The sequence below is a fragment of the Acomys russatus genome, chromosome 6 (assembly GCF_903995435.1).
Source record: "Acomys russatus chromosome 6, mAcoRus1.1, whole genome shotgun sequence".
In the NCBI taxonomy this organism is placed as follows: domain Eukaryota; kingdom Metazoa; phylum Chordata; class Mammalia; order Rodentia; family Muridae; genus Acomys; species Acomys russatus.
This window is the reverse complement of record NC_067142.1, coordinates 28,415,750-28,441,044: the sequence shown is the minus strand read 5'-3', so window position 1 is coordinate 28,441,044 and position 25,295 is coordinate 28,415,750.

Genomic DNA, 25,295 nt, shown 5'->3' with positions numbered 1-25,295 from the left:
TAGAGTCATCAAATTCATAAAAACGAAAGCCAGGTGTGACTGTACATACCTAGCTCCTCAGCACTCAAGAGACAATGGTAGGAAGAATGTCTTAATTTTATTTCTATTGTGATAAAACTTTCTGACCAAAAGCAATATGTGGGGCAAGAGCAGGGAGGGCATTTGGCTTACACTTTCAGGCCACAATCCATCACTGAGGGAAGTCAGAGCAGGAACTCAAGCAAAGTCTTAAAGCAGAAACCTTGGGGAATGTGTCATGCTGGTCCCCTGACAAGCTCACGCTTGGCTGTTTTTGTTATACAGCCCAGGACCACTTGCCCAAGAAATGATGCCATGCACATTGGGCTGGATCTTTCTACAATCAAGACAATACCTCAAGCATGTCCCTCTTGGTTCTTACTAAATTGAGATTCCCTTCTTACATGACTTTAGGCTGTGTCAAGTTGACGTTAAAACTAAGACAAGGATCAAGAGCTCAAGACCACTCTAAACTGAAAGACAATAAACCAACACTCTCTCAAGATAGCTTTTCAGAAACAAAGAAAAAGGAGGGGGAGGGAGAGGAAGGAAGGAAAAGAAATAAAAAGTATAGTAAAGGAGGGATGGAAAGAGGGAGGGAGAAAGAGAGAGAAAGAAACAGAGAGTAGGATAATGTTTGCTAAAGGCCAAAGGGTGTGGAATAGAAAGTGATTGTTTAATGTGTAGACAGCTAAACTTTTAGAATATGAAAAATCTTTTGAAAATTTGTGGATTTACTTAACACTCCTGAACTATATGCGTATACAAAGTTAAAATGGTAAGGTAAGTATTATGTATATATCTCCAGAGTTAAAGATTTTATTTAAAAAGAATGGAAATAATAGATACGGATTTGGGGGGACATACCATCATACCTAAACACAACAGATATTATTATTTGATCCTTCCACATGGATCCTAGAGCCTCACAATTCCCAATGCAGGAGAGACCAGTGTAGAATGAATTAATTATTCTGTATATATTAATTAAATCAGGAAAATTAATACAGCAGCAGTTTTCTCTAACCAGTTAGTTCCCCAATGATTGATGCAGAGAAACTATGATTTATTATTAAGCTGTAAGCACTATGATGGGCAGATTCTAAGATACTCTAATCCTAGTACTTTTAAAACCCACATAAAAGCCAATCACTAGCCAAACTGATGACTCCCAGACAGCTTCTGTTCTATCATCTTATCCTCAGGCCACATGTTCATCATCTGGTTTTGCCCCCACAGGGACTACTTACTCTCTGGCTTCCTTTCTTCCTGCTATATCCTCTCTTACTTCTCCTCCTGCCCAGTGGTCTCATGACCCCAAACCCAGGAACCTAAACATGATGTGCATGTGTAGCTGGGAAAGGAGATGATAGTGTGAGGGACAGGAGAAACAACAGAGATGCCCTTCAAGGATGGAAGGTAGGCAGTTCTAGGGAGGCACAGGAAGCAGTCTTCTCAAACACATCACTTGCTATCTGTTCTCTCAAAACAACTGCCCAATGTGGGGCTGCAAAGACAACACACTGAAATACTTGCCTTGAAAGCAAGAGGCCCTAGCTAGCTAACTGGCCAGTGCAGTGCAGCGAAAACTGTTGTACCAGATCGCCAGATTGCCAGACCCCCAAAATGATCACCAGGACTTGATACCAATGCAACATACACAGGGTCCCTGTATTACGGGCTCAAGCTCGGAACACAGTCCTTCCTGATGCAACAGGATAGGAGGGTGGTGCAGAGCTTCAAGAGCAATGGGTTTATAAAGGGGAAAAACTGTAAGCGGGAATTGTGGGTCACAGGGCTGTCGACCTTAGGCAGGTTGGGTGGAGGCTGGATCACAAGGGGAAGTTGTAGGTCACAGGAATGTTGACCTTCAGTCAGATTAAGTGGAGATTGAGTCTCGAGGGGAAGTTTTTTGTTGTTGTTGTTGTTGTTGTTGTTGTTTTGTTTTGTTTTGTTTTTATATCTCAAAGGAACATTGGGTGCTGATTGTATCCAATCACTCCAGTGGGGTTTCTGGAGACTGCGGGCAGGTGCAGTTTACAGCAGTACATGGTCATTTCCGGAATGCAAGGAGAAGTAAGGGTCACCTAGAGGACAAATTCTCACAGAAAATACAGACCATGGCACTCAGTTACAGATCATACAGAACATGGCATTAGTTTGGTCCTTACAAAATCACATGAAAAAAAAAATTCAATTGAGTCATTGTCTTTATCGGTTCTGTGGACCTGTCTATGATGGATTGTCTTGATCACTTTAATTGATGCAGGCAGGCTTAGTGAAGTATGAACATCACTATCCCCAGGGCATGTGGTCCTGAGGGTATAGCTAAACATGTGTCAACTAGAGAGCAACCAACAAGCCATGTTCCTCTATGGTTTCTGCTTCAAGTTCCTGTCTGGGCTCCTGCCCTGACACATCTCTCAACAAGAGACTGAACTGGAAGTGTACTCCAAACAAGTCTTTTCTTCTGCTAACTGGCTTCTGATCAAATCATTTTTACCACAGTAACAGAAAAGAAAGCAGAACACTGTGAGCACCTGGATTTGACCCCCCACCCCCCATAACCTATGTGTGAAAAAGCGGAGCAGCTTGGTGGCATATATTTCTAAACCCAACCTGGGATTGGGGGAGTCGGTGAGTGGGGGGTTGGGGGTTAATGGTGGGGCAGAGGAAGCCTTGGAGCTTGCTGCTCAGTGAGCATAGCTTACTTGGCAAGTTCCAGGCCAGTGAGAGACCCTGACTCAAAATTTTAAAAATGGTAGCTAGCATTTGAGGAATGACAGCCAAAGTTGTCCTCTGACCTCTACATAAACACATGCACATACAACTGTACCTGCACATACATGGACACATGTCAGAGGCAGCATGATCTGGATGCAGAAGCCCAGTAAGGGCCCAGAGACCTAGGTTCAAAGTCTACCTCTGTCTGAGTTACCTGGTCCCTTGCTGCCTCTGCCCTCTGCCTGAGAGTCCCACTCCAGGCTATAGCTCAGTTGACCTCCATTCCAGAAGTCCAAGTGTCCCTGCTACTGGCTGACTCAGCACCAGCCCCAGTGGCTGAGAAGCCCCCATGTGATTGGACATGGTATAGAACCAATTATGAGAGGGGGCTTTATAAAAATCTCTATCTGCTGATCATGGTGCTTATTCTTTGAAGGCCCCTGTTAGCCTCCCACTGCCCATTTCCCTCACCCTGGTTTGAAAAGAAGCCCAGCCAACACCTTTAAATGATTCACATCCCCTGGAGACTTGCCCTCCCCTTCTGTACTCACAGGCTCTTTTGTCTTTTTTAAACCCAGATGAGACAAGTTTGGTTTTATCCTTTTCAGTAATCAGATTCCTCATGCTGGCTTACTTAGCAAAGCCAAAAATCTAGGAGAAGGGGAATTTATCTGCTTAGAGCCTGGTTGGTCTGGTTCCCAAAAATAATCATTACTACAAAGGCAAGTGGGTGCTTGAGGATTTGCACCAATTGGGGGAAGGGCATCCCCCAACCAGCAGCTGAGATTTGTTATGCTAATTAACAACAAGATTTGGCATCGAAGCAGCCTTGCCAGACTGGCCCTGAAATAGCCAGGGAAGGGAAGGGAAGTGTTACTGATTCCCTCTCTTTGGGTCTATTGCTTCTGCCCCAACACTGGGGAACAGATGAGGAGCCCAGAGAAGCAGAGAAACCTCAAATCCCTCCATGTATGCACCAAAAGATAGTGTCCACCTCAGCCTTAAAGCCTGCTGAAGAACCTGGTCAGCAATTGCGTACAGAGGGTCCCCCTGTCATCACCAGAAAGCTGGAGCCACCACCAGAAAGCTGTCCAGTGGCATTCTGATGGTATTTCAGATCTCCTAAGTGTGGGTTTCTAGGAACGAATAAATGGGTTAGAGAGCAGAAAACCAGAGGGAAGTAGGGAGCAGAGTCCAGTGAGAGTAATGCACCTGGGAGTACTGTTATTAGTGAAATAACTACGTATAAAGGGGTGTCGCAAAGCCTGGGAAGGAAGTGTTAAGTGCACTCAGAAACAGCTCGATGTCTTTACTTCAAGCCCCTCCCCTCTTTTTTTGCCCCCTGTGCCCAGAGAAGCCATCTTGCCAGCACAGCTGTTTCTGAGTTTTGTACAGGCAATGTGCGCACTTGTCGTGTTTCCCTGAATCTGGCGAGGAGGGCTCTGCTGCCCATGCAGAGCATCCACGAAGGACCTATGCCAGAGCCGCTGCAGGACTCAGTCACGCAGGCAGCCACAGTGGACACTGGGACACAGAGATGTAAACTGACTGAAACTTAGCCCTGTCCTCTTTTCCATTTCCTACACACTGAAGAGTCTGATCCAGTCTGGTGGAAGTGAGGTTTGCAGGAGGAGGGCACACCTGTGAGGCTGACTGATCAAGACCGCAGTAGCTGGGGAGAGCTGGGATGTTGCGGACCCAGAGCCAGTTTTCCTGGGCTACCCTAGCCTCCTAAATAATCATCGATTACCCACCTCTGCGTACCACCTAAGAACTTTGTGACTACTAAGTAAAATCTTTTCAGAATGTACAAGAGATCCAACCCAGAGGCTAATGAAGACATTAGACGGTATCTGAAGACTGTAACAGAGTCACCTGGTGTTGTCACCACTGCATTTGGAAAGTGTCTTGAGTTATGATTTTGTTGTTGTTGTTGTTGTTGTTGTTGTCTTTACTGCAAAGCTTCATGAAAATGTCGCCACATTGAACAAATATTGAACTGTACATTAAATAGGGGTGAACTGTAGAGTATTGGAATAAGGCCTTCATAATGTTGGATTTAGTTCAGGTTTGGTTTTTAAAACAGAATTCATGTAAGCCAGATTGCCCTCAACGTTGGTATATATCTACCTCCCCAGCACTCTATCCACCATGCCCAGTTTATGTGGTGGTGGGGATTGAACCCAGGACTCAGTGTGCACCAGGCAAGTGCTCTACCAACTAAATCCACGGCCCCCATAAAGTTGTTAAAAAGCATTCTAATACTTTTCATTTTGTAGCATATAGAGAAAATTATGACATTCATATCAAAGCCTGGAGTAGACCAAAAGAAGTTTGGATGAAATGAGAAAAGCAAAATTACACTTCACTTATATTTGAAGAAAAATAAAACACTAAAGTTTAAGAAAGTTTTTAAATATTGAATTTATACAAAATGGCCAATAAACATTTACAAATAGTTACATAGAAAAATTGAATTTGTATTTTAAACATAATTTTATTATGTTTAAATAAGCCTCTGGACAAGAGGTTTCGTTTCACTCTCTAGGGAACCCAGTCACCTAGGAACAATGTTTGTAGTGACCCTCCTTAAATTCTTTTTAGTTAGTTTGTTTGTTTTTGTTTTTTAATTTTTTTCAAGACAGGGTTTCTGTGTGTAGCCTTGGCTGTCCTGGACTCACTTTGTAGACCAGGCTGGCCTCGAACTCATAGCAATCGACCTGCCACTGCCTCCCGAGGGCTGGGATACACCACCACGCCCAGCTTTTAAATTCTTGATGACTCTGTAGTATTTTCATTGCTGACAGAATACATAACAAAAGCAGTTTCAGGAGGCGGGGCTATTGTGGCTCACAGTTTGAGGACCAGTGGGGAATGCAGAGCAGTTTGGAGCAGGAGGCAGCCAGTCACATTGCATCCACAGTCAGAAAGCAGCGATGAATGCTGGCACTCTGCTCACTTTTCTTTTCAATTCTAAAAGGTACAGAAACTGAAAGAAGAATTACCCAACATCTATGAAGACTCTGCAAACTGTGCCCACCAGGACACCCTGCATGGCCACCCACTGGGTATCCTGCCCTTCTCCCTGGGTACCTGAAACATCAGCTCTTCTTGCTGCTCCATGGGTGCCCAGAAACTTGACTCTTTGCGCTGCCCCTTGTCCTCAATAGACAATGCAGTCCATCATTTGGTTGCCCCCAGGAGGCATCCAGAGGACAAGGTAAGAGATGGATGGATCACATCAGGACCGTGTGGTACACCAGTGGGTCCCCACACTATTCAGTCGAGCTCAGAGAGACACCTGGTGCTTCATTTATACCCCCAAGAGAAAAGAAGTCTTGTTTGGGGAGGTTGGGGGAGTACATGAGCTAAGCTGGTGCTCGGTATGCTTCCTTTGTTTGGACCCTGATAACCTAAGAGTATTTTTTTTAAAGAGTCTTCCGCCACCTGAGACAATATCCTCTTTCAGAGAAACCTGAGAAAGCGTGTACTTAAGAAGTAGACAGATAATCACCAACTTAGGAAGGAAAGAGAATGGAAGGGAACCAAATTCTGAGGAGGTCCAAGGCAGAAATAATTAATCAAGAGAGTGTTACTCTAAGTGTTACACGGAGGAGGAAGCAGAGAAAACAGAGGCCAGAGAGCACATACAGCCTGCTGCTGGTGCTTCAAAAGGCAGAGTCCCAGCGGAGGCATGAAAACTGGTAGTTTCCAAAGCGATGTGTCAATTAGAAGCGGTCCTTTTTGACCCAAGGAAAAAAGCCTAGAAGGGACACTACTTGAACCTCTGGAAGACTGGGATCTTTGAAAGCATGAGGTCAGAGGTCCGAGGGGAAAAGCACACTTGGATGAAAAGGTTCCTGCAGCTCCTGACTCAGGACCAAAGGTTTTTCTGGGCTGCCAAAGCAAGGCGCCAAGAGCCACCAACTCATCAACTGGTGCAACAGATGGAGACAGTTGTTGGTGACAGGCTCCTCATTATCCATATGGCACCGTTTGATGGGCAGCTGCTGGGTGCCAGGCCCAAGGGCAACTAAGCCATGCATGGCTCTTTCTCCTTAGCATTTCAGAGCCAAGGGGAACAATGACTTATCAAATGACCACTGAGCCATCACACAAGCCGAAGATCACGGCACAACTGGGAAGCCATCAAAGGAGCACCCAGCCTACCTTAGGGCCAAGGGAGGGGCATCTTTATGGAGGTCTCCCTCAGCCAGAATGTAATGAGGAGGAGGAGGAGGAGGAGTTTTTTTCTGTAGTAGAGAAAATTGAACTCAAGGCTTCATGCAGGAAAATCCAGTCTCTGAACTAAAGCCCAGTCTTCATTTAACTTTTTATTTCAAGATAATCCCTCACTACATGGTCTAGGCTGGACTTTAACTCACTTTGTAGCCCACGTAGGCTTTGAACTTGGGATTCAAAATTTCTTGGATTACAGGCATCCACCGTGTGCTGTCTAGATTTATGTCAATTTGACAGAAGCTATAGTTGTCTGAGAAAAGGAGACCTCAATAGAAAAAAAAGTCTCCATAAGATCAGACTGTAAACAACAAGCCTGTATGGAATTTTCTTTAATTAGAGATTAATGAGGGAAGAGCCAGCCCAATTTGGGTGGGGACATCCCTCTAGGATGGTGGTCCTGGGGTCTATAAGAAAGCAAGCTGAGCAAGTCATGAGGAGCAAGCCAGTAAGCAGCACCCCTCCACGGCTTCTTGCCTCAGCTCCTGCCTCCAGATTCCTGCCCTGCTTGAGTTCCTGTCCTGATTTCCTTCAGTGATAACCATTGACTTGGAAGCATAAGTCAAATTAACCCTTTCCTCCCGGAGTTGCTTTTGCTCAAGGTGTTTCATCATAGCCACAGTAACCTAAATAAGACATACAAGACCCAGATGCATGCATCTTCCATAACAGCACATTCACTTATTTTTCCAAAAAACAAACTGTCGCAGCTGAGCTTACACATTACCTAACAAATTTTATAACCTAAGAAAGCAAAATTGTCAGAAGAGGAGCCCCACAACGCACCCTATGTTTCCTCTAGGCATTTGAGAAATGCTCAGGGACCATAGCCAGAAAATGAAGCATAAGAGTACTTGATGGAAAAATGGAGTCCCTAAAGTGTGGTAAATAACATAGGCCTTGCAGCAACATAGAACAAGCAAATGACTACCAATGACGTAAATAATAGGAGTCTCACTCCTAGACTTAGCATATTCGACTGTCCTAGTTAGCGTTAACTGTCAACCTGACACATACCTGAGAGGAGACTCGCCGTTGAAGAACTGCTTGGGTGAGATTGGCCTGTCTTCTTGTCAGTTTATACAAGGCAGCCCAGCCCTGACTGTCCTCGGCCATGAACTGTAACCTGTAAATATAAGCCACATAAACCCTTTCCTCACTGGTGAGGCCGTCTACCCCAGAAGGTTACCGTGGAGAGCACAAGTTAGTGAGATACTTTATGCAAAGAACCCAAAGTTCTCAACATGACACTGAGCAGAGTAATCTTGACCCACCCTTAGCTCTCAGTGTGAGCTGTAAAAGGGGTTTTCTGAAAAAGAGCAGTGTAGCAGGTCTACCTTTCTCTGAGGTTCCGCTGTCAGAGGGAGTTCCGAAGGCTCCTGCCAGCTGCGGGACCCTGAGCAAGCCACTTAAACTCTGTGTCCCATTTTCTTTATCCATCAAAAGGTAGAGGTCCCTGGTCATGTTAAGCCTGTCGGGAGCTGCTGAGGTCTACAGGAAGCCTCTGAAATTGTCGGTCCCACATAAAGAGGAAAGGCCCGTAAGGATGGTTCTCAAACAAGAGATTCCTTGGAGCATCGTTGAGAGACACGGGAAATGGAAGCGACAGATGCAGGGGTGTGTGCCTCCATGTTCATTACTTCTCTAAGACTGAGGAGGAGTCTGGGGTACTGTGTACTGAGTGTAATGACCCCAGGAAAATCTTTCTGATTCCTTTGTCCTCGGCAGCCGTTAAGAGTAATAGTCCAACAGGTAACAGCTAACCCTGCACATGTGAGGCACCCGTGTGACCCTTCTCTTCCTGATGTATCTGGCCAGTGGCAAAATCTGATGGAAGACTTGCTCCACTCTCCCCCAGTTTCCCTGTGGTGGAGCAGGCAAGGCTTGTCTCCACATTCCAATATCCCGGGCCTTTGATTTGACCTCTCACTGATTCCCTCTAGGAGGGTTCAGCTTGAGTATAACTGGGTGAGTTAAATGTTGTGAGTAAGGGGAAAGAACGCGTGAAATCAATGCAGCCCACGAACTCCCATGCCCGTGTCTCCGCAACCACTGGACCCATGGCAGCCTAACTACTGGTGTGGAATACATACAGCACTGCAAATGTTTTATTTATCTCTTTCCTGGTTCTAAAAGAATAACTGCGGCTTGCTTTTCTACATCTCACCCTGGAGATCAGAAAGGAGACAGCATAGAAAAATAAGGGAAAGCAAAAAGAATTCAAACCAATTATCTTAGGGTATCTCAGGGTAACAGCTACGGTGTTGGTGTACATGTTTCTAGCTCTTTTATTACAGCCTGGTTGACATAATTTGGGCAATATTACATACATTATTAAGGATGTGATGCCTTAAATGAATAATATAGCCACTGGCTTAAATTTTTTATAATTTTTGGTGTTTATATAAACTCAATCCTGAGGACAAGTATGATTTTTTATTACTATTTCAACCAATAACATTTTACAGAAAGCTTGAAACAAACATTAGAATCCTCCCTTCAGATAAATTCACAAGTTTTAAAATTACAAAGCCAAATGGCATAAACACACACAGAATCAAGCTGTCTTCAGGGAAAGTTTGACCCATTAAACATTCCCGGCTGACTCTAAATTCTCACTCTCACTCTCTCCAGCAGACAATGAACCGCTTCCCAGATGAGCTACGGTGTCTGGGGCTGGAAGGAAGCAGGTGCCCTCTAATAATGTAATATCCATAAGATGAATCATACGTCAGGAGAGGCAGATCTGAAATACAACCAGGTTAGAGGTATGAATTGCTTGTGCCTTTTAGCTACCAGCCCCCGTGACCGGCTGCCTAGGAAGGCACCTGAGGTGGCTTTCTCCCGTTGCATGCATCACATCTTTTTCAACACTTATCCCCTATATCTCTGATACCAGTTAAGTATTTGGCAACTTGATTCACTTCTGACACTGGGTCCCATTCGCACAGGCCCCCCACAGATGAAAGGAAGGCACAGTCCTACAAGGCCACCTCACTTCAGATGCCAGTCACAAGTCCAAGGAAGCCGCCTATACGTCAGACAATCCGCCTGTAAATTGAAGGGCTCTATCACCGTTTCTTGGGTGCAGTAATTCCCTAGATTACCTTGCAGAACTTGAGAAATCTCTTCATTTATCAGTGTGCTGTGAATGATGCAATTCGGGAATGGCCAGATGGAAGCAACATGGCAGGGAAAGTCAGCAGAAAAAGTGGGCAGAGCTCTAAGCCTTGTCTGAACCTGCCACCCTCCTACAGTTCTGCATATACCAACAGGAAGCACACCTCAAGTCCTGTCACTTAAGGGGTTTTAAGGGAGGTCTCATCTTGTTGGCATGATTGAATCATTGTCCAATAGTGATTGAACTTAGTCACTAGCCCTTATCCTCAACCTCAAGGGGTTGAAAGTCCCCACTGGCTGTGATTGGCTGGCTACTGCTTCATCTTGACATTTTCTAGGATCCGCTGGCACAATTCATCTCATTAACACACAAAACACAGCAAATTCCAGGAGTCTATGCCAGAAAGTGGGAGCAAAATCAAAATGTTTGTTTTGTATATGAGTCACTATTCCTACCTGTTTTCTGTGGGTTTTGTTACATAGTTGATATGAAGCTCTACCAGAAGGTTCCAAAGTGGATATCAAACGTACAGCCCCATCAGATCCAGTAAGTCGCAGTGAGACTCAGGTAACAGATTCACTCCAGGTAAGAGGGGTCTTGGAGGCCCATCCCATCCCTGAGGATCTATAGGCGTTTAGTGCCTCCTGAAGGAGGGGAAGTCATTTTCATCAGTGGTGTAACCCTGGTAAGTTGCCCATGCTTCTGTAGGTAACCTCACACTGGGACTCCTGTACAAACCCTAGTTAAACTCCTTGAATCACACACACACACATGCACATATGCACAACACACACACACACACACACAGAGAGAGAGAGAGAGAGAGAGAGAGAGAGAGAGAGATGAAAGTAAAGGGGGATTCCAAAATAGTGGCTCCCAGTGAGCCCAGGATCAGAGGCTGTGAAACTGACTGAAGGGAATAACCCAGGAGCACCAGCCACACCCATCAAGGCCAGACATACCCTCAGAAGTCTCAAAATTCAAGCACATTGCACTCTTCCAAACACTGGAGTGAGTGCAGGACCCTGGGGAACAGAGGATTGGCACAGCAAAACCTGGGAGCCTCAAGAACAGCATCTGGACCCCAGGTACAGCATTCTGACCTCCGAGCCACTGCTTTACTCTGCTGATGATCCCTCTGAGGAGATCAAGTAGTCAGAGGAACCATGCTGAATTCCGGATCCTAGGTAGCAGAGCTCAGATGAATCTAAGTTCCAAGAGGACAGTGTCTGCTAAGCCAGTAAACCAAGCTGCTGCCTTCCACAGGGACTTGCCCCCTCGACTGACAGCTTAGAAAACCTAAGCCCCCTCTGCAGATGTCTAAATGGAGCGATAAGAACATAATCGATAAAAAACAGGACAGTATGGCTCTACCAGAAATCCCAAACAATGACGGACACTCTAATGCAACTGAATCTCAGGAAAATGACCATAAAGCTATGCTTGTGCAGTTATTTGAGAAATATAAAGAGGAAAAGAATAGATCCCTTCAAGAATTACAGCCAAATATAAACAAAAGACTAGCAGCCATCAAGGACAAACACAGGAAACCACAATCAAAGAGGCGAACAAAATGATTAAAGCTGTTCAAGACATGAAAAAGGAATTAGAATCAATTAAGAAAAAAACAAACCAAGAAAACCATGGAAATCAAAAACTTAGAGAAGAGATCAGGAATTGTAGAGGTAAGTATCACAACAGAATTCAAGAAAGGGAGGAGAGCAGAGGAAGGATAGCAGGCTACCAAGAAGAGACTTGATACCCTATGATCATATACAGGGGGAGGAAGTCCCCCTCAGTCTCAGTCATGGGGGAGAGAAGTAGGGGGAAAGTAGGAGGGAGGGAGGAATGGGAGGATAGAAGGAATGGGATAACAATGAGATGTAATATGAATGAATTAATAAATAATTTTTTAAAAGAAATGGAGGAAAGACTCTCAGGGGATGAAGATACAATAGAAGAAATTGATACAGCTCTCAAAGACAATATTAAAAAAGAAGAATCCATGACACAAAACACCCAAGAAATTAAGGACTCTATGAAAAGACATAATCTCAAAATAATAGGAATAGATAAAAAAAAAAAAAAAAGATGTCAGATTCCAAGGACCAGAAAATCTTTTCAAGAAAATCATAGAAGAAAATTTCCCCAACCTAAAGAAAGAGATGACCTTGAACATACAAAAGGCCTACTGAACACCAAATAGTCTAGACCAGAAAAGAAATTCCTCCCATCACATAATAATCAAAACACTAAAAATACAGAGCAAAGAAAGGATATTAAAAGCAACAAGGGGAAAATGCCAAGTAACATATAAAGATGAACTCATCAGAATCACACCTGACTTCCCAACAGAGACCATGAAAGCAAAAAGATCCTGGCCTGATGTCATGCAGACACTAAGAGACTACAGATGCCAACCTAGACTACTATATCCAGTAAAACTTTCAATCACCATAGATGGAGAAAACAAGATATTCTGTGACAAAGCCAAATTTAAAGAATATCTATACGCCAACCCAGCCCTACAGAAGATACTAGATGGAAAACTCAAAGTCAATGAGGTCAATTACACCCAAAAACACACAGTATTTAGATAATCTTGCACCAGTAAAACCAAAAGAAAACAGGCAAAAAAAGAAAAGAAAAGAAAACAGGCACAGCCACACACACTCCACAATAAAAGGAACTAACAATCATTGATCATAAATATTCCTCAACATCAATGGCCTCAACACCTCAATAAAAAGACACAGACTAACAGAATGGCAATAGAAGCAAGACCCCAACATTCTGCTGCATCCAAGAAACATACCTCAGCAACAGAGATAGACACTATCTGAGGGCTGGAAAAATGTTTTCCAAGCAAATGGACCAAAGCATCAAACTGGAGCAGCCTTTCTAACTTCTAAGAAAACAGACTTTCAACTAAAATTGATCAAGAAAGATGGGGAAGGACACTTCGTTCTCATCAAAGGAAAAATTCACCAAGAGTACATCACAATCTTGTATATCTATGCTCCAAATACAAGGGCACCCACGTTTGTAAAAGAAACACTCTTAAAACTTAAATCACACATTGATCCCAACACATTAATAGTGGGAGACTTCAATATCTGACTCTCACCAATGGACAGATCATCAAGGCAAAAACTAAATAGAGAAATAATGAAGCTAATAGAAGTCATGAATCAAATAGGACATGCACAGAGGTTTTCACCCGAACAAAAGGAATATACCTCCTTCTCAGCACCTCATAGAACCTTCTCCAAAAATTGACCATATAATTGGTCACAAAGTAAGCCCCAACAGATACAAGAAAATCAAAATAATTCCCTGAATCTTATCAGAATATCATGGACTAAAGCTGAACTTCAACAACAATAGAAAATTTTAAAAAGCCTACACACACACACAGTGTTCTCAATGACAACTGGGTCAGGAATGAAATAAAGAAAAATTAAAGACTTCCTAGAATTCAATGAAAATGAAGGCATAACATATCCAAACCTTTGGGACACAATGAAAGCAGTGCTAAAAGGAAAGTTCATAGCACTAAATGCCTTCATAAAGAAATTGGAGAATCTCATACAAGCAACTTAATGAAACACATGAGGGCCCCAGCAAAAAAGAAGCAGACACATATACCCAAGAGGAATAGATGGCTGTAAATCATCAAATTCAGGACTGAGTAAATTAGAAACAAAGAAAACAACTCAAAAAAATCAATGAAACCAAGAGCTGGTTCTTTGAAAAAAAAAATCAACAATATAGACAAACCCTTAGCCAAACTATCTAAAAGGCAAAGGGAGAGTATCCAAATCAACAAAATCAGAAATGAAAAGGTAGACCTAATAACAGATAACCAGGAAATTTAAAGAATCATTGGGTCTTACTTCAAAAGGCTATATGCCACAAAATTTGAAAATCTAAGTGATATGAACAATTTTCTTGATAAATTCCACTTACCAAAATTGAATCGAGATCAAGCAAACACATTAAATAGTCCTATATACCCTAAGAAAATGGAAGCAGTCATCAAAAGTCTCCCAACAAAAACAAAGCCCAAGGCCAGATAGATTCAGCACAGAATTCTACCAGATCTTCAAAAAAGAACTAATACCAATACTCTTCAAACTATTTCACAAAATAGAAACAGAAGGATCACTACCAAACTCATTCTTTAAAACCACAGTCACATTAATACCTAAGCCACACAAAAGCCCAACAAAGAGAGAATTTCAGATTAATACCCCTTATGAACATTGATGCAAAAATACTCACTAAAATATTTGCAAACCAAATCCAAGAACACATCAAAAGTCTCATCCACCATCACCAAGTAGGCTTCATCCCAGGCATGCAGGGTGGTTCAATATATGGACATCTGTTAATGTAATCAACCATATAAACAAACTGAAAGAAAAAAAAACCACTTGATCATCTCCTTAGATACCAAAAAATTATTGGACAAAATTCAACATACTTTCATGTTAAAAAGTCTTGCAGAGATTGGGAATACAATGCACATACCTAAACACAGTAAAGGCAATATACAGCAAGCCTATAGCCAACATCAAACTAAATGGAGAGAAATTTAAATCAATCCTACTGAAATCAGGGACAAGGCAAGGCTGTCCACTCTCTCTGTATCTCTTCAATATAATACTTGAAGTACTAGCTAGAGCAATAAGACAACTTAAGGAGATCAAGGAGATCCAAATTGGAAAGGAAGAAGTGAAAGTATCACTATTCACGGATGATATGATAGTATACATAACTGACCCCAAAAATTCTACCAAGGAACTCCTACAGCTGATAAACACCTTCAGCAAAGTGGCTGGATACAAAATCAATTCAAAAAAGTCTATAGGGCTCCTGTATACAAATGACAAACAGGCTGAGAAAGAAATCAGGGAAACTACACCCTTCACAATATCCACCAAAAAAAAAAAAAACCATAAATTATCTTCATAAATTATCTTAGTGTAATTCTAACCAAGCAAGTGAAAGACTACATGAAAAAAACAAACAAACAAACAAACAAACAACTTCAAGTCTCTGAAGAAAGAAATTGAAGAAGATATCAGAAAATGGAAAGATCTCCTTTGCTCATGGATTGGGAGACTCAACATAGTAAAATTGTCAATCTTACCAAAAGCAATCTACAGATTCAATGCAATCTCTATCAAAATACCTACACAATGTTTTACAGACCTTGAAAGAGCAATTCTCTACTTCATATGGAAAAACAAAAATCCCAGAATAGCTAAAACAATCCTGTGCAGTAAAAGATCCTCTGGAGGAATCTCCATCCCTGATCTCAATTTATAATACAGAGCAACAGTAATAAAAACAGCATGGTACTGGCATAGAAATTGGCTGGTTGATCAATGCAATCAAATTGAAGACCTAGAAAGAAAGAATTCCACACACTGATGGACACTTAAGTTTTTACAAAGAAGGCAAAACCATACAATGGAAAAAAGATAACATCTTCAACAAATGGTGCTTATCTAACTGGATGTCTACATGTAGAAAACTGAAAATAGATCCATATTTATGACCCTGCAAAAAACTCAAGTCCAAGTGGATTGAAGACCTCAACATAAAAACAGACACACTAAAACTGTTAGAAAAATAATTGAGGAAGAACCTTGAACTCATTGGCACAGGAGACAACTTCCTGAACAAAGCACCATCATCTCAGGCTCTAAGAGCAACAATTAATAAATGAGACTTCATGAAACTGAAAAGTTTTTGTAAAGCAAAGATACTGTCAATAGAACAAAGGAACAGCCTACAGATTGGGAAAAGATCTTCACCAACTCTACATCTAACAAAGGGCTGATATACAAAATATATAAAGAACTCAAGAAATTAAACACCAACAAACCAAATAATCCAATTAAAAACTGAGGTACAGAGTTAAACAGAGAATTCTCAACAGAGGAATATCAAATGGCCAAGAAACACTTAATAAAATGCTATCACCCCAACCCAGGAGTCCATATCTTTGTAAGACTTCCTATATTCTGTGTTTAGGGGCCCTCTGTCTCTAGTAATGGAAGCTCAGAAAAAGAGAACATCACTATTGGTGGAGCTGAGCTAATGACCATGGCTCCACATTGGGGGAAAATGAACCTGAGCCCCAAGCCAGTCACCCCAGCACCTAGCTTATGCTTCAGAACTGAGAGTAAGCTGAACACAATATCTCGTGCTGGCCTTTGGCTGGCAAAACTTCTTCATCACAGTTTCCCTCATCCCCATTGGGATGCCCTAAAGGGAAATGAAACACCACACCCTGGAGGGATGCTCTTCAAGGCCCGCCTGGTCTACAAAGTGAGTCCAGGACAGCCAAGGCTACATAGAGAAACCCTGTCTCGAAAAACCAAAAACAAAATATAATAATAATAAAAATAACAATAATAATAATAATAATAATAATAATAAACTAAGGCAATAAATAACCCAGTGGCTCCAGGTGTCCTTGAATCTGACCCAAAGCACTAGGCTCCTCAGTCCCCAAGCTTTTGTAAGATGTAAGAGCTACTGAGAGACTGTCAGACAGCAGAACCGCCTGTCTAGAAGACACTCAGACCAGCGGAGGGGCCTGGAAGACACACCCTCTGCTCGTCCCAGCTGCCCGCAAGTCAGGCAATGAGTTCCAGGCTTCCAGTTTTCACGATTTTCCACCCATTCTGGAGTGGGCTTTTGATGACACAGCTGTCCTTGAGGCATTTCTTCTCCTGTAAGAAACCCCAATGAACCCACTGGCTCACCAAGTTAGACTTTGGCTGTATCCTTACTTTTGTCTGCCATTGTTGCCTACCTGGGGTAAAGCAGAGGTTTGTTCAAGTCTATCCAGAAATCATGTCATGTAGCATGTGGGAAAAGTCTTCACAGTGAACTTTTGGAGATTTTTCCCTCCTAGATGAAGAGTATAGCTGGGGAGACAATTACGAGTAAGAGTCATTTTGATGAGCAATAATGTCTCTGGATCAGTGGTTTTGTTTTCCATTTTGTCTTTCTTTTGCATGTTTCTAATTACTCTGGGAGTTTACAATCACCAGCTCTAGTCTGATAAATCTCGCTGATAGAACTTCAGGCCTTCTGGCTGAAGATATCGAGCATAGTTCCATAATCCAATTTTCTGAACTATAGTCAAGGTAAAGAGCAAGTCAAAATGGGAGGTGTAATGGGGGCTTATTCCCCCCATAAACATTCCTTAGTTCGTGAGAGGCGTGGGGTAAATAAGCTCCATGGCTTGGCTTTGTTCCCTTGGGTACAACTAGAAAAATAAATAAATAAACTCATTATTTTCTACAAGGTCAAGCAGACATAAGAAGAAAGCAAAACCTTTCTTAATGAAAAAAGGAGAAGAAAGCCGTTTGAATAAGTATAAATATTGATTAGATTCTATACAAGTGCCTGGAAATAAATTGATTTTCTAAAACTACCTGAATACATTATTTATTGCACCTGTCACCAAGGTGGAAGAATGGTATATTAGGAAAACCAGGAGATTATAGGATTTCTCCAATTTTATTTTTCACATTGTGCATGCATGCTTTCATGTGGGGGTGGGGTGGGTAGGTGGGGGTGCTCACGCAGTGCACATGCGCATGCACGCATGCTACAATATACACGCTGTGGCGGTCAGAGCAGAACTTGCAAAAGTCAGTTCTCTCTTTCCACTTTGTGAGTGTCAGGGATTGAACTTAGTAATCAACATAGGGAGTACCTTTATGAACTGTCTCTGTAGTCGAAGATTACAGTAGGTGGTTATTATCATACTAAGCAGTGTGTGGTTCATAAGCTCAGGTACAGTAGCACTGGGCAAAGACCTTTCTCCCATATTAGGGCTGCCTGTGTGTCCATGCAAGGATGTCATTCAGGTATAATAACAACACACAGAGGTAGAGGCAACTCAAGAAGTGTACTCCAGAGAAGAGAAAGCGCCCCATCCAATGATATTAAAAAGTACTGTGGTGTGCTGGGGAGATAACTTAGTGATTAAGAGTACTGGTGGCTCTTCTAGGGGACCTGGGTTCCATCCCCAGCACTCAGAGGCTGGCTCACAACCAATCAACTGTAATCCCATTCCCAGGGCTACAGCATCCTCCTCTGACTTTCTGAGCACCTGTACATGCAGACAAAAACACTCATACATATAAAATAACTACTTTTTAAAAGAACTGTGATAATAATATCTATAACCATACTTTTTGTTACTTTATTGGGTTCTTTTACCTCCCTACTCCACCCCAATTCCTTCCAACCCTGCAACACTAGGTAGGGGGGAAAGAAGGATAGAGGGGAAAGGGGGTATAAATCTCTTTAGACAACTTTTTTGCTAACTAGGGGCATAGAGTTCCTTGGGGCAAGTCAAATCTTCATTGTCAGGTTATCTCCAACCAGCAATCAGCAATCCAGTAACCAGCAAAAGCAACAGCAAGAACCAGCAACAGTGAGGGAAGCCATAGAGGGAGCAGCAGCTGCCTCTTTGGAGTGACTTTGGACCCTCTTGGGGCTCTGGAATTTATGAGCTCTGCTGACTGAGCTAACGACAGCATGTCTGTGACAGTGACATGATGCTTATGAAAGCCAATGCCTGTCATGTTCCTGACCCATTCATCCACTGGTGCTGCCCATGCCTTTAATGGCCCAATAACTCTTTAACATACGACATTCACATTCTCAAAACCAAGGTTTTTAATCAATACCTGTCCTGATCAATACCTGTATCAATACCTGATACAGCTTTGCAAGAAATCTGTGAAGGCTCCCCAGAGCCTTGAACAATCTTATTAATGAGGTGGATCTTTTCCCAGGCTCCTCAACCTTGTTCCATGCTCTTAAAGCTGCTAGCTAACATTATTCTATGACGGCATCATCAAGTGGAATCTATACTTGTAAATCAGAGAACTGCCTTTCACCAAGCAATTGACCTTTATCAATACTTAGTCACCTATTTTATTGTGCAATATTCGCAGCTTCCTCCCTCCACCACATTAACCATTGTAACTGCTGACTGACCCTCTAGCACAGCTGTTACAAGACTCTTCCAGTCTTGGGAAATAACTCTATTTCGGATTGCCTAGTTACTTGATATTTGTTTAACATAAGGGGAATGCATCTGTAGGAAATCATAGCCTCTTTAAAATGGCCTCGGATCTACTATCATCAGAACCATGATCAGCACCATTAGCTGTACGATTACTGGGAAAACTGATGATGATTTTGTAATCTCATGCCACCCCTCCTCTGGCAGCACAATTGGCTCAAGATTAACTCTTTCTCTCCAAACAGGCTGTTTCTCTTTAACCCTTTTGGCCTGCATAGCCTCCCCCTTCTCCCAACTGTACACCCAGCTCCCTGCTGCTCCCAGGAACTGCCGGGACTTGAAACTAAAAGTGCACCAAGGGCCACAATCTGCCTTCCAGCCTAGTTTGTTTCTCTCTTTCCTCCTGCAGGACTCTCCCACTCTCTTGCTCAGCCACTGCTTAGCTTTTTATTTCTCCCTTTTCAAGCACTGCTCCACCCGTAAACTTTGCCAGTTGCATAGTCAAATCTGCAACCTTTTCAAAAATGAGAGAACAAACTGATCCTTTTGGTTTTCCCATTTCAGCCATTTGATTGTTTGTTTGTTTTTCAGATTTCTTCACTTCTACCAGCAATATTTTAAAACCACTCAGCCATTCTCCCAGTCTCTTTTGAAATAGCATATAGAAAGAAGAAAAAGAAAAAAAAAGTAGAAAATCCCCTCTGTGAGCAAAGTGGGAGAGAACCCAGTGGCAGAAGCTACAATAAACTTTTTGCTGACATCCTAAAACAGAATATTCATTCTGTCTTTTCTTGCCACTTCCTCTCCAGCATTAGGTATCAGATTTCCCAGTCTGCCAAGACCCTCATCTGGTTGCCACTTGTAACCACACTTTTTGGGTTCTTTTACAGCAAACGCATCAGCAAGAACCATCAGTAGTGGGGGCAGCAGCAGGGGAACAAAAGCTGCCACCTCTCTTGGACTCTGGTATTGATATACATACCCTCTGCGGAGTCCCCAGAATTTCAAACATAAACTATTTGCAGCTAGCAAAAATCATGCCCCTCCTAGAGCATAAGACAAATCACAGTTAGCTGCTGTGGACAATCTGAATCAGCCACATATCCCACACCTGGGAGTAAAACAAAATCACACTCACACAACATAACTGGGTTTCGGGGTTTTGTTTTATTTTGTTTTGATTTTGAAATAGGATTGCTCTGGGTAGCCTTGGCTGCCCTGGACTCAGTTTGTAGACCAGGCTGGCTTCAAACTCACAGAGATTCACCAGCCTCTGCCTTCCTGAGTGCTGGGATCACAGGTGTGCGCCACTGCTCCCAGCTATAACTGTTTTTTTTTTCCCCAGAAACTAAAATTCTCACTACAAATATCATTAGCAATTTTTGTTCTACTATAGGACTGGGGATGTAACTCTGCTGGTAGAATGCTGCCTGCTGTGCATGAAGCACACACCAGACATTATGACACACAATCCCAGTACTAGGGAAGAGACAGGAAGCTCAAGAGCTCACTATCACCCTTCACTATTGTTTTTTGGCAAAAACTTTCCCTGGGGAAACAAAACGCACACGTCTATTCACCCCAGATAGGGAACTCAATGGCAGCCCAGAGTACAGAAACCACAAAAAGTCCCATTTGATGAGCCACTGAGTTTTATTGTGGCTACTTGCAGGAATATGGGTGAGTGATTATTTACAGGAGCAGAAAAGCCTCAAAGAAAGCTGCATCACAAAGGCTCATCACAAAAGCAGCAAACTGGAGTACACTGAACAGCCAACAGGCAGCCAACAAGTTGGAGGGTTTGCTTTCCAAGTGCCTCTTCTCTAGACCTCTTCCAGGCAGCTTGGTTGATTTCTGCTTCTTCCAAGCAATTGCTCTGGTCTTGGAGTCTTTCCAGCTTCTCTTGTCTGAGAGGGTTCTTTGCAGATTTATTGTTTACTCTACTGGGGCTCAGTTTCAGGGACTTCCTGGACATACTTTGAGTTATTTACCTTCATGCTTAAGGGGCTTCGGTGAAGGATGGAATGTTTCAATCTCTATGGAAACCATTAAATAACACCTACATATGCAGTCTAAGGCCATGTCTCAAAAAAAATAAATTTTTGTTCTTCTATCAATAGCCTTGGTGTATTTTTCAATGATTTTTAAAGCCTAAGAACTATCAGATTCATATAATAATTTGCCTCTATGACAAATCTATGAAGCATGGAGCTCTAATGCCATGCTAATTGTATTTCTTTATTGTGTACTTACCATGTGCCAGACAAAGAACAAGAAAATGCAAAACATAACAAGACAGAAATGTTTCCTGCCTGAGTGAAATCAATAGTCCATGACTAGACAGATTTCCAGTGATAATTCTATCTTTTTGACCATAACCTGTCAGATAAGGTCAGGTATACAATTATCTTCCCACTGCATCACGCCAGCACTCGACTTTTAGATTTTTTTTTTTTTTGGAACAATTTGAATTTCATATTTTTTAAAATAGGAATTTCTTAAAGAGAAGAGAGATTATTAGTCAATAAGTCTAAGGTGGCACAGCTGCCATCACATCTCTTTACTGGAAAAATCTTCATCCCCGTGTGTGTGTGTGTGTGTGTGTGTGTGTGTGTGTGTGTGTGTGTGTGTAAATATGTATACTACCTGTAGAGGCCAAAAGTCAACCTTGGGCCTCATTTTTCAGGGAAATCCATCCTCGCCTTTTTGAAGTACAGACCCTCCCTCAGCCTGAGGCTGACTGATTCAGCGGGCCAGTCAGCCTCAAGGATCCTCCTGTCTCTGTGCCTCTGGCCCTGGGCTTACAATCTCCCACTACTGTGCCTGTATATTTATGTGGGTTCTAGGAATCAAACTCAGATTCTGAAGGGACTCTGGCCCCCTAGAGTGTGACAGGCATGGCTCTGGCTGGCCTTTCCCTTCTCCCCAGTTCCCTCTGTAGTACAAAAAACAAAAACAAACTGGTAGATTACATTCTGAAAGCTAGCCACCAAAGTCTGTTCTCTCATTTGGCCACTTCCTCCTCCTGAGGCTGACTACCAAGGCCCAGCTATCAAAGAATCAAGGTCCAGCAATCACAAGGCCCTTTGACCAACTAATTAACAAGCCCAATTAAAATTAAACACCTCATCCTGACACTGGTTTTTCCCCTGTACCTTTATAAGCTGCCATTTGCCTATGTGCTGCGTCTGTCTCCTCTCTACCCAGAGGCAGTCCTTTTCTGCTCGCTGACACAACCGTCCCTTCCGCCTCTCCCTTAGTCCCTTGCCCCTTCTCCCTCATCCTCTATATCCTGTCTTTGTCCCTTATTCTCTGCCCTTTGTTTCTCTGGGGCAAATAAATCTCCTTTGTGCTGAGAACTTGGTCTTGAGCCAATACCGCTCTCTTACAGGTTCTCATGCTATAGCCCTCATTTTTCAAATGAGGAAACTGAGTCACAAAGACGTCTCCAAGGTCACATGTCTAATGAGAGGCTGCAGTCTAGACTCACACACATTGCCGAGTTGACGCTTGGTGACACTTTGTGTTCAATATTTGTTAGGTGTTCAGCAAGGAGTGAATGTGGGGGTGCTGACAGGAAATGTGGGGGTTCTATGGAGAAGTTTGAGGGATTCTGCCCACCTGCAGGGGTTTCCACCTATAGTCTGTAGAAGTGGAGACCAGTCTCCCTGAATGTACACACGGCAAACACACCTGAGGGCAATCACATAAGCATCTGTCTCCAACAAAACCTTGTTTGTGGAACAAAGGGTGACAGGAACGGCAAGAAACAGGCCGTGGGGAATGGAGATGGGATCCAGGCTGAGACTTCTCTTTCCGCCCACTCTGCCTGCTCAGCAGGCCCATATATCACGTTTCCCTCAGACTGTTAATTAGAGAGACACCCTCCACCCTGACACAACATGGTAATTATGAAAACAGAGCACTGAGCACAGCATAACATGAAAATGAACTGACATGCATCCAATTAATTAAACTTTCACAGCTCCGATCGGTTTTAATTAGGGAAGCTATCCTTTTCACTCTCCTCTCGATCAATAAATGAGCTTTGCAATACATACATATTTTTTAATCAATTAGCAAACAGAAAACAGAGAGAGAGAGAGAGAGAGAGACAGAGAGAGACAGAGAGAGTCTATTGCTGAAAGCACCACAAACTCTTCCACAACAAGCCACACCTGTGTGCACCGTTTACTTTTTATTCTCATCTGAGTTTGCAAACAACATTGAGTTTGAGGCCCTGCAACTTGTTTCCAAGTTGTAAAAAGGGAGGGGCTGAGGCAAAAGCTCTGGAAAACAATGGCTGCATCCCTAATGCCCAATGTCTGTCATTCTTGTTTACAGATATGGAAGTGCATTCAAGACCTGGTACAGCGTTGGCAGGGAGCTGAGCCCTGCGTGCTGTCAGTACACTGTTGGGACACTCTGAACCTGTTCTTTCTCCAGAGAACGGCATCCTCCTGGGCCAGCCCCACAGCTCCTGATGGCTGCTCACTGATGGGGCTCAGACAAAGGGGATGCTGGCTGTGCCCCTGAGATGTTGGATGACGGAGTCAGCATGATGAAGCTAGAGCAACCGCATCCCCCCCCACACACACACCCATGCATTGTCTGCATCATCTAGCTGGTTCTTCAAATGGAGCACAGAGCACTGAGCCCCGGTCCAATCTACAGGAAGGGTTTGACATGCCGACAGCAGAGAAGCTGAGAATGCTGGCAGGATGGGAGGTGGAGACAGGCACATCTCCGAGGCTTGCTGGCCAGACAGCCTGGCCTACTTGGCAAATTCCAGTCAAATGAGAAATGTTGTCTCAACACAAAACATGGAAAGTATCTGAGGAAGGACACTCAAAGTTGTTCTCTGACATTATAACATTGTGTGTCTCTACACACATACAGACACACAGACAGAGACAGAGGGCCAGAGACAGAGAGATAGAGAGACAAAGAGACAGAGAAAGAAACAGAGACACACAGAGAGAGACAGACAGACAAAAGCAGACTGAGATGGAAAGACAGAGTGAGAACTATTGCAGTAGCCATGAAAGAAAATTACACAGAAGTTGGGGAGAAAGGATAACACAAGCCAGTCAGTGCTGATGCCCCGTGTCTACAGCAAGCACAATGCATCCCAGCACCTTCCCCACCGTCTCCAGGGGCAACAGAAGAATCTCAGTATAAAGCTAGACTTTAGGAAATTTGACTTTAGAGGCATGGAATGGAAACATCAGCTCAGACAACCTCTAAACAGCATGGACAGACATCACCTGGCATACCAGCCCAGAAGGCTGAAAGGGAAATAGATTTTAGTTGGTTGACTCAATGGGTCATTAAAGTTGACACCTTCCCCAACCTGCCTCTGCCTTCATCCTCAAAGTTGGCTTCATCATTGTCCTGGTTGCAAGGCAGGTACCACATACAGGATGACAGAGTCCAGAGGGAACAGAAAGATTGTCTTTCCCTGCGTGCAGAAAAAAAAATCATCAATCCCAGAAACCCACAGATGGCACCTCACACTCATTAGGGAGCTTGCCTCATTTAAGCCCACCGTAGACCAAGCAAAGAAGATGATGCCACAAGACACTGACTCCTGCATCCAGGTGAGAATAGGCATTGCAAATTAGTCAATAACAGCATCCTTAGTGGAAGTAAAACTCTTCCCTGGTGCTGAGGAGGTGACTCAGCCGGTAAGGGGCTTGCTGCTGAGGCACAGAGACCTAAGTTTGATTCCTGGAAGCCACATCTAAAAGCCTGGTATACAGATGTGTGCTTGTACACATCTGGGGAGCCTCAGGCCAGCAAACACTGTTCCAGAAAACAAGGTGGATGGAATGACACTTGAGGTTGATCTCTGGTACACACACACACACACACAGAGAGAGAGAGAGAGAGAGAGAGAGAGAGAGAGACAGACAGACAGAGACAGAGACAGAGACAGACAGAGAGAAAGACAAAGAGAGATAGCGAGAGACAGAGAGAGATAGAGACAGAGACAGACAGACACACAGACACACAGAGAGACAGACACAGAGACATAGAGATGTAAATAAACTACATACACTTTTTCATAGGATCCTGGTTGGTACCCTTGACCAACTACTCACCAAATTGGACCACAGGTTAAAA